This window comes from Ambystoma mexicanum, chromosome 14 (genome assembly GCF_040938575.1).
Source record: "Ambystoma mexicanum isolate Mex_15411 chromosome 14, UKY_AmexF1_1, whole genome shotgun sequence".
NCBI lineage: Eukaryota > Metazoa > Chordata > Amphibia > Caudata > Ambystomatidae > Ambystoma > Ambystoma mexicanum.
The window spans coordinates 621,016,242-621,032,472 of record NC_090940.1 but is presented as its reverse complement, the minus strand read 5'-3'; the positions used below and the strand labels follow the sequence as shown (position 1 = coordinate 621,032,472).

The window sequence follows — 16,231 nt, the reverse complement described above, 5'->3', positions numbered from 1 at the left end:
TCATGAACTCATCTAAAGAGCTTGCTTACGCTTCTCCTACACTTAGGTGCCGTAACAAAAATTATAACAAAGACACGATACTGGCCATAAGACAATATGAGACCATAACCTAAAGCACCTACGCACCAAACGGACCACTTATGCACCAGGCCCAAGTAGGCCTCAAACAAGAGCTCCCGAGGACATTAACAAAGCAAGAGTCAAGTTGCTGATCCTGCAGAAAGAGCCGGGTGGAACAACCAGCCAAGGTCGCAATGTTGCAAACCCACATTCCAAGAGCAAAGCATCAAAGGCACGATGTTGCAACCTCGCACTCCGCGCACCAACGTTAAGGTCACACCTGCAACTTAAACCAGACACACAGTGGAAAAGCAATATCAATTATGCAGAATTCTGCCTCAAACACGGTCCCTCCCCACGTGACCAAGCCGAACCTGACGAGGTGCCAAACCCAGGAGAAAAGAGGCGTCTGGATCCCTCGCTAACGAGGCACAGGCAGATACACTTGAAAGGCAATGGACATCTGCGACAGTGGGAGCGGTCAGCCTTCCAGCTATGAATAAACCCTCACATTGTCTGCACGTACCCATAATGAAACATTGTTGCAAATTGCAGGTACACCGAGAGCTGGGAACGGCGGTGGTCCCAGGCTGGGAGGCTCACGGGCGCACCAATCAGAACATGGGGCTCTTATCACTGACGACAGTAATATTAACCAATCCTCAGGAGTCTTCATGTAACAATTCTCATGTATCTAATTGTAGGGACAACCCAGATATATCACCTGACTACCCTTTGCCCACTAACATTGTTCTCTATATGTGTGCTATACTAACCCTACCACTCGAGCAACCAATTAAGAATGGCGATAGGTTTTTTGTTAACTTTCTGAAGTGACGCAAGTAGCGCGTCATAATACAGTAAAAAGGGCCTGCGAGCCGCACGATTGTGTGTGTGTCAGGACGGACGCGTACGCTCCTTGACCCATCCCTGCCGTTTTGTCTAATAAACAGCAGAGTCACCTTGCTCCTTGTGTGTGTCTCATACTCTATCTCATCTGGGATATACACGGGAGGAGTTGGGGCCTCCCTGCCTGGAGGTCTGCGGACGGCCCGGCCGACCCCGGCAGAATTTCCCCCCCGACAAGTTGGAGGCACTGCTGAGATCTGTTTAAGATCTACTTTTTATTTTTTACTTTTTCCAGGCACTCCCGTTGCGAGGAGGCCCGGCGGCGCGGCCCCCTCTGCCGTTGCCCTCTTCTGAGGACTACAGGACCATCGCGGAGCTGCGAGAAGACCGGACAGCGCAATCCGGATATTGGCCCTCGGGAGCCGGTTGAGAAGTATCCCGCCCGCGGTTGGCGAGTGTCCAGACGTGGTCCAGACGAGGGGAGGTGGCGAGCCGCTTGGAGGGGTGCACGCAGTCGAGCGGCCCTGCATCGAGAGAACTTGGTGAGCATGACACGCACAACAAGCAATGTGAAATTGTGAGGGAGGGGGAGGAAGTAAATAAGGGAGGAGGGAGGTGTTGTACAGATGCACGGCGAAGGTCTAACAACTTAGTGTTGCCAATGGAATGAATGGTAGCGAAACGAGTGCGAGAACAGTCGGCTACGTTACGCGGAAGAGGGGGGCGGAGCACGAAAACATCACGTGCGGCCGCTCGTAAGACACTGATTGGCCTAAATCGCGACTACGTGTAAGGGTGGGTGTGTGTGGTTTCCTACGATTTGGCATTTATTGGTCAATAAGTAGACGAGGATCCCTATTGTTCGAGCAAGAAACTCGATAGGTAGATGACGTTTCCCTGTAGGCGGTGGCTAGTTGCCTAGTTGCCCAATACGGAAGATAATTGGCTGGTTAAGCCCTCCTGTTGAGGGGCGTATCACACGCGAGGCGACGCAGCGTGCGCAGTCCGATTATATTACATTGACAGGAAGACAGCTGTAGGGTTAGCGGGGGTAGGTCGTAAGTGTATTTTGAACTTAAGGAACATATGAAGAAGGTACCAGTAGCTCGAAGAAATCGGTGACGTCACCAGTAGGGCTTTAATAGGATATCGCGAGCACGAGGAACTCTGGTTTTGGGAGTAGTGGGGAAGAGAAATATGACAAGGGAGCGGACAAGGAGATAAACGATAAACGAGTGGAAGGGGAAAGAGGCGTGGCTGCGCACGGAGAACGCCGGCCACGGCAAGTGTAAAAGGGGGAGGAGATGGGGAAACAGGACGACTGTATAAGAACGTCGTAAAGGGTACGCAGCAGAAGGGGGCTGCGTGCGCTTCGGCCGCAGGGGGCCGTAAGGGAAGGAATATACAAAATAAAATCATACACATATATACATATTTTATTTTTTTTTTAATAATTTGTATTGCATAATTTGTCAAAGGATTGTCGTAAGTCCCCACACTTGCGGGGCCAGGTAAACAATATAAGGTTGTATATTATAAACTGCTAGTGAAGGGAAGGGTAACAAGTGGAGCGCCACTATGTCACACGGGACAGGGTCGGGAGGGTGGGGGAACACCCTCACTACCCCACTACAACACATATGCACCACACTGCCACCCCATAGGGAGAAATTAATTAAGTACAGCATAGAGTGGACCCAGGGGACGGATAACAAAATGTTAACACCATGGCCGCCTAATGGTAGTTTCGATCCATATGCCCAACATTCACTGCTAAACCATCTGCACAATACATACAAGGGGAAGAAGTTGGCAAACCATGTGGAGGTGTTTAACTTATGGAGGATGTTCCAGGGGTCCCGACCAGGACCAAATGGGATGTTCACTATGGGAGAAACACCGGAAGAAAAGGAGATTAAGAAAGAAGGAGAGGATGGGAAAGAGGGGCGTGAGGGCACAAAGAATACAGGGAACGGAGGAGAGGGAGGAGAAAAGAGTGATAAATCAGAGGACATAAAAAAGGAACCAAGCAACGAGATACCCATAACACCGGGAGTGAAAACAGAGGGAGGAGGGTTGTACCCTTTAAGAGAATTAGGAGAAATAGAAGGACAGTTAAGGGCGGCTGAAGGATACTCGAACCCGTCATACAGCCCTCCACCATATGTGGCTCATAGGAAGATACCAGTGGGGGAGGGGAGGATTGGAGAAGAACAGACTGTAGAGATAGGAAATGATGAGTGGGTAGCCGCACAAATATTATTAAAATTACGAGGTTCACTAACTGGAGAAGAGAGGGAGGTAGTAAAGAGAACAGACGAGGATAGTGCAAGAGAGAGTGAAATGAGGGGGGAGGAGCTATTACGGCAAGGGGAAGAGATTTTGGAGGAAAGATTAGCAAAGCTAAGGGATGAGCAGAATGAATTGATCAAACAGCTTGAGAGGGAGGAGAGAGAGAGAGAGAGTGAGGAAAAGGAAAGAAGGTAAGAACGAATTGGAAAAATTAAGGGAACAAAATGCGGAGCAAAGGAGAGAAGCTGAAAGGGTAAAAGCAGCAGCAGATAGGGTATCAAGAGTAGTGCTGAGAGAGAAGAAGAAGGAAGAAGAAGAAAAGGAAAAGGAAATGGAAATATGGAAGAGGAGGGTACTATCAGAGACAGCTAAGAAATATGAAGAGGGGAAAGTAATAGAAAGTATAGTAGAAAGAGAAAGGGTGAAATGGGAAAGGAAGAAGGAAGATGAAAGGATACTGGAACAGATGAGCAACGAAGTAATGGAGGAATTGAAAAGGAAAAGGGAGGAAAATAGTAGGGAGATGGAGGAGAGAAGCGAAGGGGAAAGAGAAGGGAGGAGTAGGGAGTGGAAATTGGGGGGATGTACATAGAAGTAGAGAAGTAGTAACAACATCAGCACTAGGGGGAGCGTCGGTAACAAAGGAAAAGGAGAAATAGACCTGATAGATTTAGAAACCGTAACAATAAAAGGGAAAAAGGCAGAGTGGGGGGTACCATTTATGAATGATTTTTGTAGTGAGGAGGAAGAGGGAGTAGAGAGGGAAGGAAGGAAGAGTGAAAGGGAAAGCTTAGATAAGCTATACCTCACTCGAACAAACATAGACTCACCATGGATCAGTAGGAGAATGGAGGAACTGGAGAGAAGTGAGGAGGGAGTGAAAGGACTAGTGGAAAGACAAACCCATGAAACCACACCATCACCATCTCCATCACGCCCTCCCCCATCACACCCTACATGCTCAACCACTGCACGCTCGCTGCACAAAATAAAGCTCGCGCCATTCATGGACGAACTGACACCCTATGCATGTCGGCTTAGAGACCTCCCTAGTCGCAGGCAAGACAGACAAATAAACACGCCCGCATTAAACACAGGAAATGACGAAAAGAGGGGAAAGGATGGAGAAGGAGTTAGAAGCAGGGGTAATAAGGACGAGATTGAAGAGGTAAAGGAACAGGAAGAAGAGGAGGGGTGTGAGGACTCGATATTATGGAACATAAAGGGTGACACAAGACACAACTTAATGCCATTGTTGGAGAGAGGAGGGGTTAGACCACAGTACGTCCCTTGGAAGCATACGGATAAAGAAAATATAAAATGTAGGCTCCCATCACTAAGTGGAGGTGCGGGTAAGTGGATATATGAAATGGAAAAACACACCGCAGGACAGAAACTAGCAGTAGGAGACGTGAAGGGCCTGTTAATATCAATATTAGGGGATAGAGCGGATGACATTTGGAAGAGAGCGGGATTCCATGGGGTAACAATAACAAACACATCGCATGATGGGGCACCATTTGCAAACTGCAGACATGCGCTATGGCAGGCACTGAGAGTACAGTACCCAGACACATCAGACATAGGAGCAATTACTTCCCGTAAGATGCGTGAGAATGAGGATCCTGTTGATTATATCCAGGATATCCAAGAGAAGTGGCGCATGGAAACTAGAGAACAATGGGACAAAACACCAGCCATATTTTATCATATACTAGTACAAGGGCTCTCAGAAGGGGTTCAGAAACAACTAAAGAAAGTAGTGGGAATGGAAGCAAAACCATGGCCAGAAATACAACTGACTATAGTACATCATTGCAGGACATGGCAAGGAAAAATGAAACAAAAGGAAGAAGACAGGAAGACAGAAGAGGCTAAACTAGTACAGAAAAAACTTACTAAATATACAATGGAAGGGGCACTAATAACTACGCCCACACCAATGGCCCAAAGCCCCATACAAGTAGTGGCTGCACAAGATCCCGCTCAAATAGCACCTCCACAGACTATAACACAACAAGTCCCGCCACTGCAATTACACGCACCAAACATGGGAGGAGGGTACCCAATGCAAGGAGCTGGGTATTATAGTTATAACAGAGGGAGAGGAGGATTAATGAGAGGGAGAGGATACGGATATAATACCCAACAGCAGGTGGGAGGACTTAGAAATTCCTACCCCACAGGGCAACCAGTATACCAGGATAACACAGGGAGCTTCCCATGGCAAAGCAGGGAACCACCCGTGTGCTGGAGTTGCGGATTATTAGGACACATGTCACGTACGTGTAGGGTCAGGCCAGGTACACCAGCATGGAATGAACAGGCACAACCTAGGACCTCACAAGAACAGCAGGGCATACAACAACATCAGACGTTACAACAAGGAAGTGACCAACAATTAACACAACAACAGCCACAACAACAAGTAGCGCTAACACAACAACCCCAAACTCAACAAACGCAATTGGGTAGGGTGACGGTGTTGGGACACAACCCTTACACAGGGAATGGCCAATCATTGTACCCCCAATAGGACAGCCCACAGACGGCCTTGGTGTGTCCCATCCTGTCAGTAACACCTAATAGTGCGGAGGAGCCACGCATAGAGGTAACGATAGGTGACAAAAAATTATCATTCCTTGTTGACACCGGGGCAACCCGGTCTTGCATAAGGGAAGGTAAATTTAAGATGTCAGGCGAAGCCATGAACACCCAAGGATTTTCTGGGGCTAAAGGGTTGGTTCCCTTTACTTATAACGTTCCCTTATCTATTGGAGATTATGATCTGTCGGTTCCACTTTTGTATTATAGTGCCTCACCAGTAAATATACTGGGGAGGGACATAATGAACAGGTTGAATATGACGATCTCCTTTACAGAGGATGGCATAATTTGCTCTACTCCAGGGATTAACATGCTCGCAGCACGACAAATTATGCAAGCATACTGTGGACAGACAGCGATTAGGGCGGAGCCAGTAGATGGCGAGCTATTCCAGTATGGAACAGACATGGCATTTGCATGGATGCCAGGGATAGAAGGGAAAATATGGAGAAGGCCAGCAGCATATCTGTTCCGACCAGAAACACCTGTTAATGAACCGGAAGGAAAGGTGGTTGTAATGGACATTGAGAGCATTATTGCAACAGCTGATTATATTGCTGTGCACGCCCAAGATAAAGAAGGGAGAGCATGGAGGGCAGTGATAGCACTAGCAGAAGGATGTAGGCTGACCCAGGTGTCAGATGAGGAGCTGTTTTCAGAAGAAAAGGAGGAAGGTGAAATGGTGTTCATGATGAGTGTAGAAATATGGTTAAGAGTGGCTCACAAACAAGTAGCACAGAAAATTGCAATGGCACTTGAGGCACCAGCATGCACCCCAGTCCCATTCTTTAAGGAGGATATGTCAAAGGTGCCCAAATCATTATGGACTATTGGCCCTTATGACGTTGGATGCATAAAAAGCATAGGGGGTGTAAGGATAAAATTAAAAAAAGGTGCCATACTACCAAGAGTGAAACAGTACCCACTGTCAAAAGAGGCAGATGAGGGCATATACGAAACCATAACGGCCCTTATAAACAATGGCATATTGGTCCCCTCAGAGTCACCATGTAACACGGCTGTGTACCCAGTGCGCAAGGCTAAAGGGGGGTATTGGGGCTTCATACAGGACCTCAGGCCCTTGAACAACATAGTGGAAGCAGAGTATCCAGTAATAGCAAACCCGGCCACGATATTATGTGGCATTCCAGCAGAAGCATCACGATTTACAGTGATTGACCTTAAAAATGCTTTTTTCTTAATACCATTACACCCAGATTCACAAGATTTGACAAGCTTCACTTACCGAAATACAAAGTGGAAACATACCAGACTACCACAGGGGTATTGTGAATCACCCTCAATTTTCAATAGAGTAATACAGATGGATTTGGGTAACGTTGAAGTGGAAAGCACAGTGTTACAGTATGTGGATGACATAATAATTTGCAGTACAAACGAAAGTAAATGCAGAGAGGACTCGTTAAAAATGCTGACGATATTGGCTGAAAAAGGGTACAAGGTAGACATGGAAAAGATACAATACTGTCAGGAACAGGTACTTTACATTGGCCAACTGATATCCCAACATGGAAGAAGGATTGCACCACAAAGAGCACAGGCCATTTCAAACACTCCAATGCCACAGACTGTGAGAGAACTGCAGCAATTTCTGCGGCTGTGCAATTACTGTAGAGCATGGGTGTTTGATTACAGTTCATACATAGGGCCCCTGCTTGAGGGTTTGAAGGAAGCAAATAAAGGGGAGAAAAAGTTGGGGTGGACTATGGAAATGAGGGAGGCCTTTGACGAATTGAAAGACGCGATATCAACTGCTCCAGTACTGGCATCCCCAGACTATGAGCGACGATTTTTCATATTTTCACATTGCGACTCAGCAGTGATGAAAGCAGTATTGGCCCAAAAAACTAGCATGGGCTATAAACCAGTAGCATTTTACAGCGGCCACTTAGACCCTGTGATGTTGGGTCACTTCCCTTGCGAACAAGGCCTCGCTGCAGCTGCTTTTGCAGTGGAAAAAGCATCAGCAATAACCATGGGGTGTCCAACTACACTGTTTGTGGAGCATGCACTATTTGCAATACTGAATAAACCCAAGTCCACACTAACAACACAGAGGGCATCAGGTTATGAGATCATCTTGTCTAGAGCTGAACTAGCAATTGTTAGATGTAGCACGGTTAACCCTGCAAGGTTCCTAGCAGAAGTAGTTGAGGAGGGAGACTACGCCCATGACTGCACCCAAATAACTGAGATGTACTCATGTACTAGAAAAGTTGAGGAAAACGCACTAGAGGGAGGTGAGCTTTTGTTTATTGATGGGTCATCAACTATTGATCAAGGAGATGGGATACGGAGGACTGGGGCAGCAGTGGTAAAAATGATGGAGGCGCCGGTGTGTGTGGCTATGAAATGTGTACAATTACCACAGCATTACTCTGCTCAAGCCGCGGAACTGGTTGCACTAATATTGGCATTAAAGGAAAGTTTTGACAAACGAGTAACCATATATTCCGACAGTGCATATGTTACATCCACCGTCCACTCAGGGCTATCAAAATGGAGAAGAAGAGGGTTTAGGAGAGCTGATGGCACTCCAGTACAACACGCCCTCTTATTGGCTGAACTAATTGAAGTAATAAACGACCCCCAAAAACTAGCCCTAGTCAAATGTACCGCACACACCAATGGTGAAGACCACGTCTCAAAAGGGAATGCAGCAGCAGATGCACATGCGAAATATGCTGCATACTTTGGTGAGACATGGAACCCCACAGACTCACAGAGAGGGAGAGGGAGGGGAATGGCTAGGGAGATGTTGATAAGAGAAGGGTACACCCATCTCCCAGCCACACAGATTATGGAGCTACAAGCGGCTGCACCAATGGCCGAAAAAGAAATATGGGTAAAAAGAGGATGTACAATGTCACCAACCGACGCACTATGGCGCCAGGGTGGCACTGGAAAAGTTGTAATACCATTGGCACTTTTAAACACCGCCCTGAGCCAATTACATCACCCAGCCCATACAGGCAAGGAAATAATTGCAGCACGAATTAGAGAAGATTGGTCCTGTCCCGAGTTAAATTCTCATGTGTCGAATTTTATCAGCAATTGTCTCACATGTCAACAGTTTACGGCCGGTCATACCCTAAAGGTGATAAGAGGTACCATACCCCGGCCAGAGGGACCTTTTCGGCATCTCCATATTGACTATGTTGATATGATCAACATATGTCAAGGTAATAGGTATATGATTGCAGTAGTATGCCCATTTTCTAGGTGGATTGAAGCAGGGCCCTGTTCTCACACAGATGCATTTAGAGCAGCCAAATTCCTAGTAAGGGAGGTCTTCCCCAGGTGGGGAGTGTGCGAGGGTTTGAGATCAGACAATGGCCCGCATTTCGCAAACGAAATGTTCCAGCATATCACATCCCTACTGAGCATAAAACACAAATTTGCATGTGCATACCACCCACAGGCTAATGGTGTATGTGAACGCCTGAATGGCCTATTGAAGGAGACAATTGCAAAAATACAACAAACAACAAAGAAAAGCTGGTTGTATTGCCTTCCATTAGCCCTATTTGAACTAAGGAATAGGCCAGGGTCCGACCACCACCTCACCCCCCACGAGGTGGTTACTGGACGTCAAATGCGCCTTCCCCTAACGCCAACGTCAAGGGCATTCACTGACCACGAAAGTACAGCAAGTGTGTTAGGTGATGAAATGTATCAATATGTGTCTTCTTTGATTACTAGTGTTGTGTTTGTGTCTCAACAGCTCGAGCGCACACGGGGCGGGTCTACCAGCAACCAAGAAGAAGGCGCCAGTACAGAATTGGAAAAGGAGAACTTGTGCAAACTTGCCAAAGGTGACCACGTGCTAATCCGCAATTTCAATAGGAAATGGAACGATAGGAGGTTCACTGGCCCCCATCTGGTAGAGGACGTATCAACAAGAGCAGTAAAACTGAAGGACAAGCGTGCCTGGAATCACCTACATGATGTAAAGATCTACAAACTGCAGACCCGCCCCAGCGCCAACGACAGGTCCGTTGGAAGAGCAGCAACAACATCCCTGACAGCGGAAGGAAGTTCTACCACAGACAACGACCCAATTGTTCCCTTACCATGTCACTATCCAGCTTCCCCGGAGACAATAACTAACGAAGAAAGGGGTGATCCCCATACTGCCCACCCCATGGTCACACGCTCAAAGAGTAAAAATACTTCCGCCATCTGAGCCCAAACCCCCCGCCCATTGACCCCCAAGTATAGTTATAACTGAACTGAAAGACATTGCCTGCACAAATACACATGTAAACACGTGAATGTTCTCTTTTTTTTCTCTCGCACATACAGGAACTGCGTATTATTGTATTGTTAAGAAAATATCTGACTAACAAGTTCACTGCCCAGGCGTAGATGGTACTCCCAGACGAGGACTACCCAGAAGAATTGTCACACCAATTTGTATACGAAATAAAAAGGCCAACATACCTAAAAAAGAGAAGGGTACGTGTCTACTACACAGCATTCCTCTTGGCCATAGAATATTCCATGCCCCACCTCCGCCAATACTTGCCGGTCCTAAGAGACAGATCACTTAGAGTAGCGTGGGAACAGCTCTTCGCCTGGGCACTGAATGACTATTTGATAGGGAGAGCTTAAAGGAAACAAAAAACTAACATTAAATAACAAGCATTTTTGAGAATTTTTAGGCGGGCAACTTTAACGTCGCAAGAATACGCTGCCAGGACTGCAGCAAGGTAAGAGCAAAATGCCGGTGAGATTAGCATATGTAATAAAAGTAATAGGGATTTTGATGATCACCGGGTTCTTGGCTGCCTCTGTATGGCAGTACAGCTATGCTATTGATTTTATTGCTGCACCCAAACCTAATATACCCCCGTCCCCTGCTGCAACAGGTGTTACGTCAGGTGATAGTAGTAACATTGCACCCAAGCAAGATAGAGTTAAACGCAACACATACTCAGACAATAAAGGTATTGATAATTATATACAAGATTCAGCACACGTCACAAACAACATATGGTACCAACACATGACCCGCATTGGTAAGCAGACAACTGAGGACAGCTGCTACGTTTGCTCATTAATACCATGCGCCATGAGTGCTTCACGAACATTTGTTGCCACAGAAATAGATGAAAAGACAGCACAGTGCATAATATACTTGGCACTGTTCCAAACGAAAGGAAGATTTCAAGGGACAGTAGTGCACATGACATGGAAAACACGAGACTCATACCCATATGAAAACAACTTCCTCAAGACCTATTTGAGTTACCACAAGAGCAGTTTACATGCTGAGGCATTCAGATACATAACAAGTGGCCCCGCAAAAGGAGAAACAAAGAAAGTAACACTGCAGTATCTACCATGTGATTGGTACGCCACTGAAGTTCCTGGTAAATTAGGATGCTGGGAGAGGCCACTGGTGACGATAACGGGGAAAGTATATTTGGACAACAGCTGGGAGATAGGAGTGATTGGCAGCAACATGGTAACAAAAGAAACTATCTCAACTATCGAGGCACACAATCACCGATGTTGGACGACGTGGATCAAGTATGTACCAATGCTCACGTGGGTAGAAACAGATGAAGACCCAATAACAATACTACCGTTGACTGCGCCCAAGGTATGCTACCAGCATAAAGGAGAGGTGGACGTAGGATATAACACCAATTGTGCAAGTGTGATGGAGTTACCTGAGGGGGAAGCAGGAACAGCAGTAATAATGGACCATTATTGGGCTTGTGGAGAAAAGGCATACCATACACTGCCTCCCCTGTGGAATGGTGTGTGCACAATGGTTCACGTCAATGTACCATCACTAGTGGTACCTAAGAAGCATGTCAATGTGGCGAACTTTCCCAAAATGGATGAAGGGGACAAAAGAAAAAAGAGGTCTGCAACACTTCAGGAGGAGCAAGGGAACAGGACCAACAGCAATGATACTGTCCTAAATAGAAGAAAAAGACAAGGAGAGCCACTGACAGGAAATTACCTGTGGGGAAGGTCGGAAACGGCACTAACCTCAATACCGCCAGAACACAGACTTTTCAGCAGAGCAGCAATGTTCTTCTCCTCAATAATACATCCGGGACTGCAGGCTTACGCAAACGCAAAATGGCTCCAAATAACTAGATGGGAACTAATGATGACCATCATTTCTACAGTAAATGGGTTCAACGCAATAAAAGAGGAGCTGCGAGCTATAAGGATGGTAGCACTACAAACAGATATGTATTGGACCTTCTCACAGCAATGGAAGGAGGAGTTTGTGCAAAGATAGGACAATCATGCTGCACGTTCATACCTGCCAACGATGCTGACAATGGTACACTGACTGAAGCAGTTTCACAATTGGCCCAGATGCACTCCAAAATGATGGATGAAAGTAACGGTGTAAACCAGGATAAGAGCTGGTTCTCAATATTATGGTCATGGATGCCATCTTGGCTGTCAGATGGACTAAAAATAATAGTGGGGTGTACTATTTTGGCTGGAGCTACGCTGATCATAATTAGATTTTGGAAGGCCCGGAAGGCCCGTACCACTGACGAGTTGCTCGAAATGGTGGGAATGCACCCCTTGATGCCAGCAGATGACGGCCAACATACAGGTGTGATAATACAGGAGAGGGAGAAGCTGAGCACCCAAATCATCACCAACCATCTAGACCCACCATCAGTGAAGATCGAGAACCCAAGGAACCCCAGGAGCTACATAGGGAAATGGGTATACTGTACTCCTGGAGGAACATGTGAATATATGTATTGGTCATTTGAAGATCATGTGAACCATTATGGACATCTAGGAGGAATAACTAAGATATGGCGAGTAAGAGGAGATAACGAGAAGGATATGTTTGTGGTCGACAAGTCGACCAGAGGGGGGACTGAAGTGGGAGAATGGAAGACCAGGCTCCCGTCCTTCACCTCTCGAGCTTGGCCTAAAGGTTCACGGCCCAAGCACCCGCCACGAGAAGAGTTTGCCCATCTACCAGACGACCAGATACCCTGGTACAGGAACATACGGATGTGTCCATCTGCCTGCACAGCAGCCCGCCCCGCCCATGTCGATGCCTGCGGCATGGATCAACTGGACTAAAACTATACGTCGTTAGAGATGCCATGACGACATAGCCAACGGATAGCACACCTGTGCCAACATACACACTGGACACTCCCGCACCAATCTACATGAAGAATATACTCAGTGCTATGACGTAGGCGACAGACATACTCACGAACGTGCATCTTTATTGTTTTCCATATAGGCTTTCAGAAATGCAGAAACGCAAGACGCATCATGAACTCATCTAAAGAGCTTGCTTACGCTTCTCCTACACTTAGGTGCCGTAACAAAAATTATAACAAAGACACGATACTGGCCATAAGACAATATGAGACCATAACCTAAAGCACCTACGCACCAAACGGACCACTTATGCACCAGGCCCAAGTAGGCCTCAAACAAGAGCTCCCGTGGACATTAACAAAGCAAGAGTCAAGTTGCTGATCCTGCAGAAAGAGCCGGGTGGAACAACCAGCCAAGGTCGCAATGTTGCAAACCCACATTCCAAGAGCAAAGCATCAAAGGCACGATGTTGCAACCTCGCACTCCGCGCACCAACGTTAAGGTCACACCTGCAACTTAAACCAGACACACAGTGGAAAAGCAATATTAATTATGCAGAATTCTGCCTCAAACACGGTCCCTCCCCACGTGACCAAGCCGAACCTGACGAGGTGCCAAACCCAGGAGAAAAGAGGCGTCTGGATCCCTCGCTAACGAGGCACAGGCAGATACACTTGAAAGGCAATGGACATCTGCGACAGTGGGAGCGGTCAGCCTTCCAGCTATGAATAAACCCTCACATTGTCTGCACGTACCCATAATGAAACATTGTTGCAAATTGCAGGTACACCGAGAGCTGGGAACGGCGGTGGTCCCAGGCTGGGAGGCTCACGGGCGCACCAATCAGAACATGGGGCTCTTATCACTGACGACAGTAATATTAACCAATCCTCAGGAGTCTTCATGTAACAATTCTCATGTATCTAATTGTAGGGACAACCCAGATATATCACCTGACTACCCTTTGCCCACTAACATTGTTCTCTATATGTGTGCTATACTAACCCTACCACTCGAGCAACCAATTAAGAATGGTGATAGGTTTTTTGTTAACTTTCTGAAGTGACGCAAGTAGCGTGTCATAATACAGTAAAAAGGGCCTGCGAGCCGCACGATTGTGTGTGTGTCAGGACGGACGCGTACGCTCCTTGACCCATCCCTGCCGTTTTGTCTAATAAACAGCAGAGTCACCTTGCTCCTTGTGTGTGTCTCATACTCTATCTCATCTGGGATATACACGGGAGGAGTTGGGGCCTCCCTGCCTGGAGGTCTGCGGACGGCCCGGCCGACCCCGGCAGAATTTCCCCGACACATGCGTATAGAACAACCCCACACACCACCACAAACAGAGCCCTTCACCCTCATGCGAGGTAGGGTTGCAACCAACCGATTTAGACCGGCGTGGATGTTCTTATACACGGGAGAAGCAAGGGTGAACATGGATCTACTTCAAAAGACAGTAAGAGAAAAACAAGCAAAATACAAAAGACAATACGACTCCAGACATGGAGTAAAAGAGATGATGGTTCGTGAAGGAGAATGGGTATGTGTCAAAGAACCGAAGAAAACTCTCAAGGGTGAATCCATCTTCAGAGCTCCACAGAGAGTTGTGAGTTGTCATGGGAAGTCTGTCATCCTCGATGATGGAAAGAGATGGTCTGGAGATGATCTCATAAAAGTAACAAAAGACATCCAAGAGACCAGCATATCTAAGGACAACAGTCCTGACAGACCATCACAACACACCTCACATCCCCTAAGAGAATCTCTCCGTGAACATGTGGACAATGATAGACCTCACTCCATGCATCAAGGAGTCCCCACTGGAAGAATGTCCAGAAGGAACCGCAAAATCATCCAAAACTTCAACAATGACTATGTCTATTACTAATGTACCCCAGTTTACCCATCTTCCCTCTGCCTCTCCCACTTGACCCCCCCTTCTTTCCCCCTTCACTTTCCTGTTTTTCCCCCCGTTTTTCTTTTTTCCTTAGGTGGGGGAGATGTTATGGTAATACATGCACGAGTCTCTTTAGAACCTTGTGCATGTATATTCCATTTGAGAGTGCCTCGCCAGTTGGTGCCTCCACTGTGACTACCCCGGGGGCCTCGAATAAAGCTCTTACTCACCTCCATTTCTGTGTGCCTCTTTATTACAGACGCCCATTGAAATGAATGGGCGTGCAGGAGGCTTGGCTGGCGAGTCAGCCCTTTACAAGGCAGGTGACACCCGCCAAATGCGTGTGAGTTGAGAGCTGTGGTTTTGGGAAGGAGAGGGTATTGCCCCAGGCCAGGTTGCACACCACAGTATCTCTATATAGAACCCAATCCTGACGATTTGCATACAAGCAAAGAGCATTATGGGAACAAGATAATGGCCACAATTTTAAATGCTAAACATGTCATTCTAATTCATTAAGAGACTTTTAAGCGAATAATGGACTCTTCTGTTTTGATTGTTCCAGTAACGGTTGAATTAAATAAAATAAAGCCAACTTGAATACAAAAATCTGCGTCGCTGCGCCACAATACTTTTCGCACCACTAAGTTTACATCTCTAATATCCAAACCTTATAATGAGCGAGCACGAAGGGCAGATGGCACTCCCTCGCGTAATTTCCCAAGTGAAGTAAATTTCAAAATAATTGAATGTATACCGTTTTTTCACAAAGGTTCTGTGGAAAAACTCCCTTTTCCCCCGGACTTAAAATATCAAGTGTACCTTTTAATTGCCCTCACGCGATGGAGGGTGGATATAAAGATCGTATTAAACAGTACGCCAGAGCCGGTCTTTGTCGCCTCATCTGAACCGTTGACTGAGAGGCGAGCGGAGCGCCCCCCTCCTCCCCCCAGTGCGTGACGTACTGAACATCTTCGCAGCCACCCGCGCGCCGGACTTGACCCCGTACAGTTCACCTCGCAGGCAGGACGCTGGGTCGCGAGCAGGCTTGGCTGCGCGTCGTGCGTCACTTTGGCACCACGCGCCCGCCCGGTCCGTGCGCGGCATATGGCCGCCCAGAGCGCGCGCGAACGGACGCCGCGCGGCCCGTAACTGTCGCGAAGCAGCAGATGGGTCGGGAGCGTGGCGCGTGCTATCTCGACAGATGCCGCTTCCCGCGTGCGTGCCCGCCCCACCTGCCTCAGCAACATGGACACGTTACAGGGCGCACTGTCCTGCGCGCTAATCAACTCAACAAAAGGCGGCCTTGATAGAGAGCCAGGGATGGGTGGGTGGGGGTCGTGTATGCAAAGCATTCGTTGACAGAACTGTTGTCCACAAACAAAACAA

General features: G+C 47.3%; 1 long non-coding RNA gene across 1 annotated transcript in view; it reads right to left on the bottom strand.

The window, feature by feature from the left end:
• Positions 1–15,909, bottom strand: part of LOC138527060 (uncharacterized) — a 440,038-nt gene extending 424,129 nt beyond the window's left edge. The window contains exon 1 of the long non-coding RNA XR_011283807.1: positions 15,665–15,909. This is a non-coding gene — a long non-coding RNA (uncharacterized lncRNA). The remainder of the gene's footprint in view (positions 1–15,664) is intronic.
• Between the last annotated feature and the right edge of the window lie 322 nt (positions 15,910–16,231).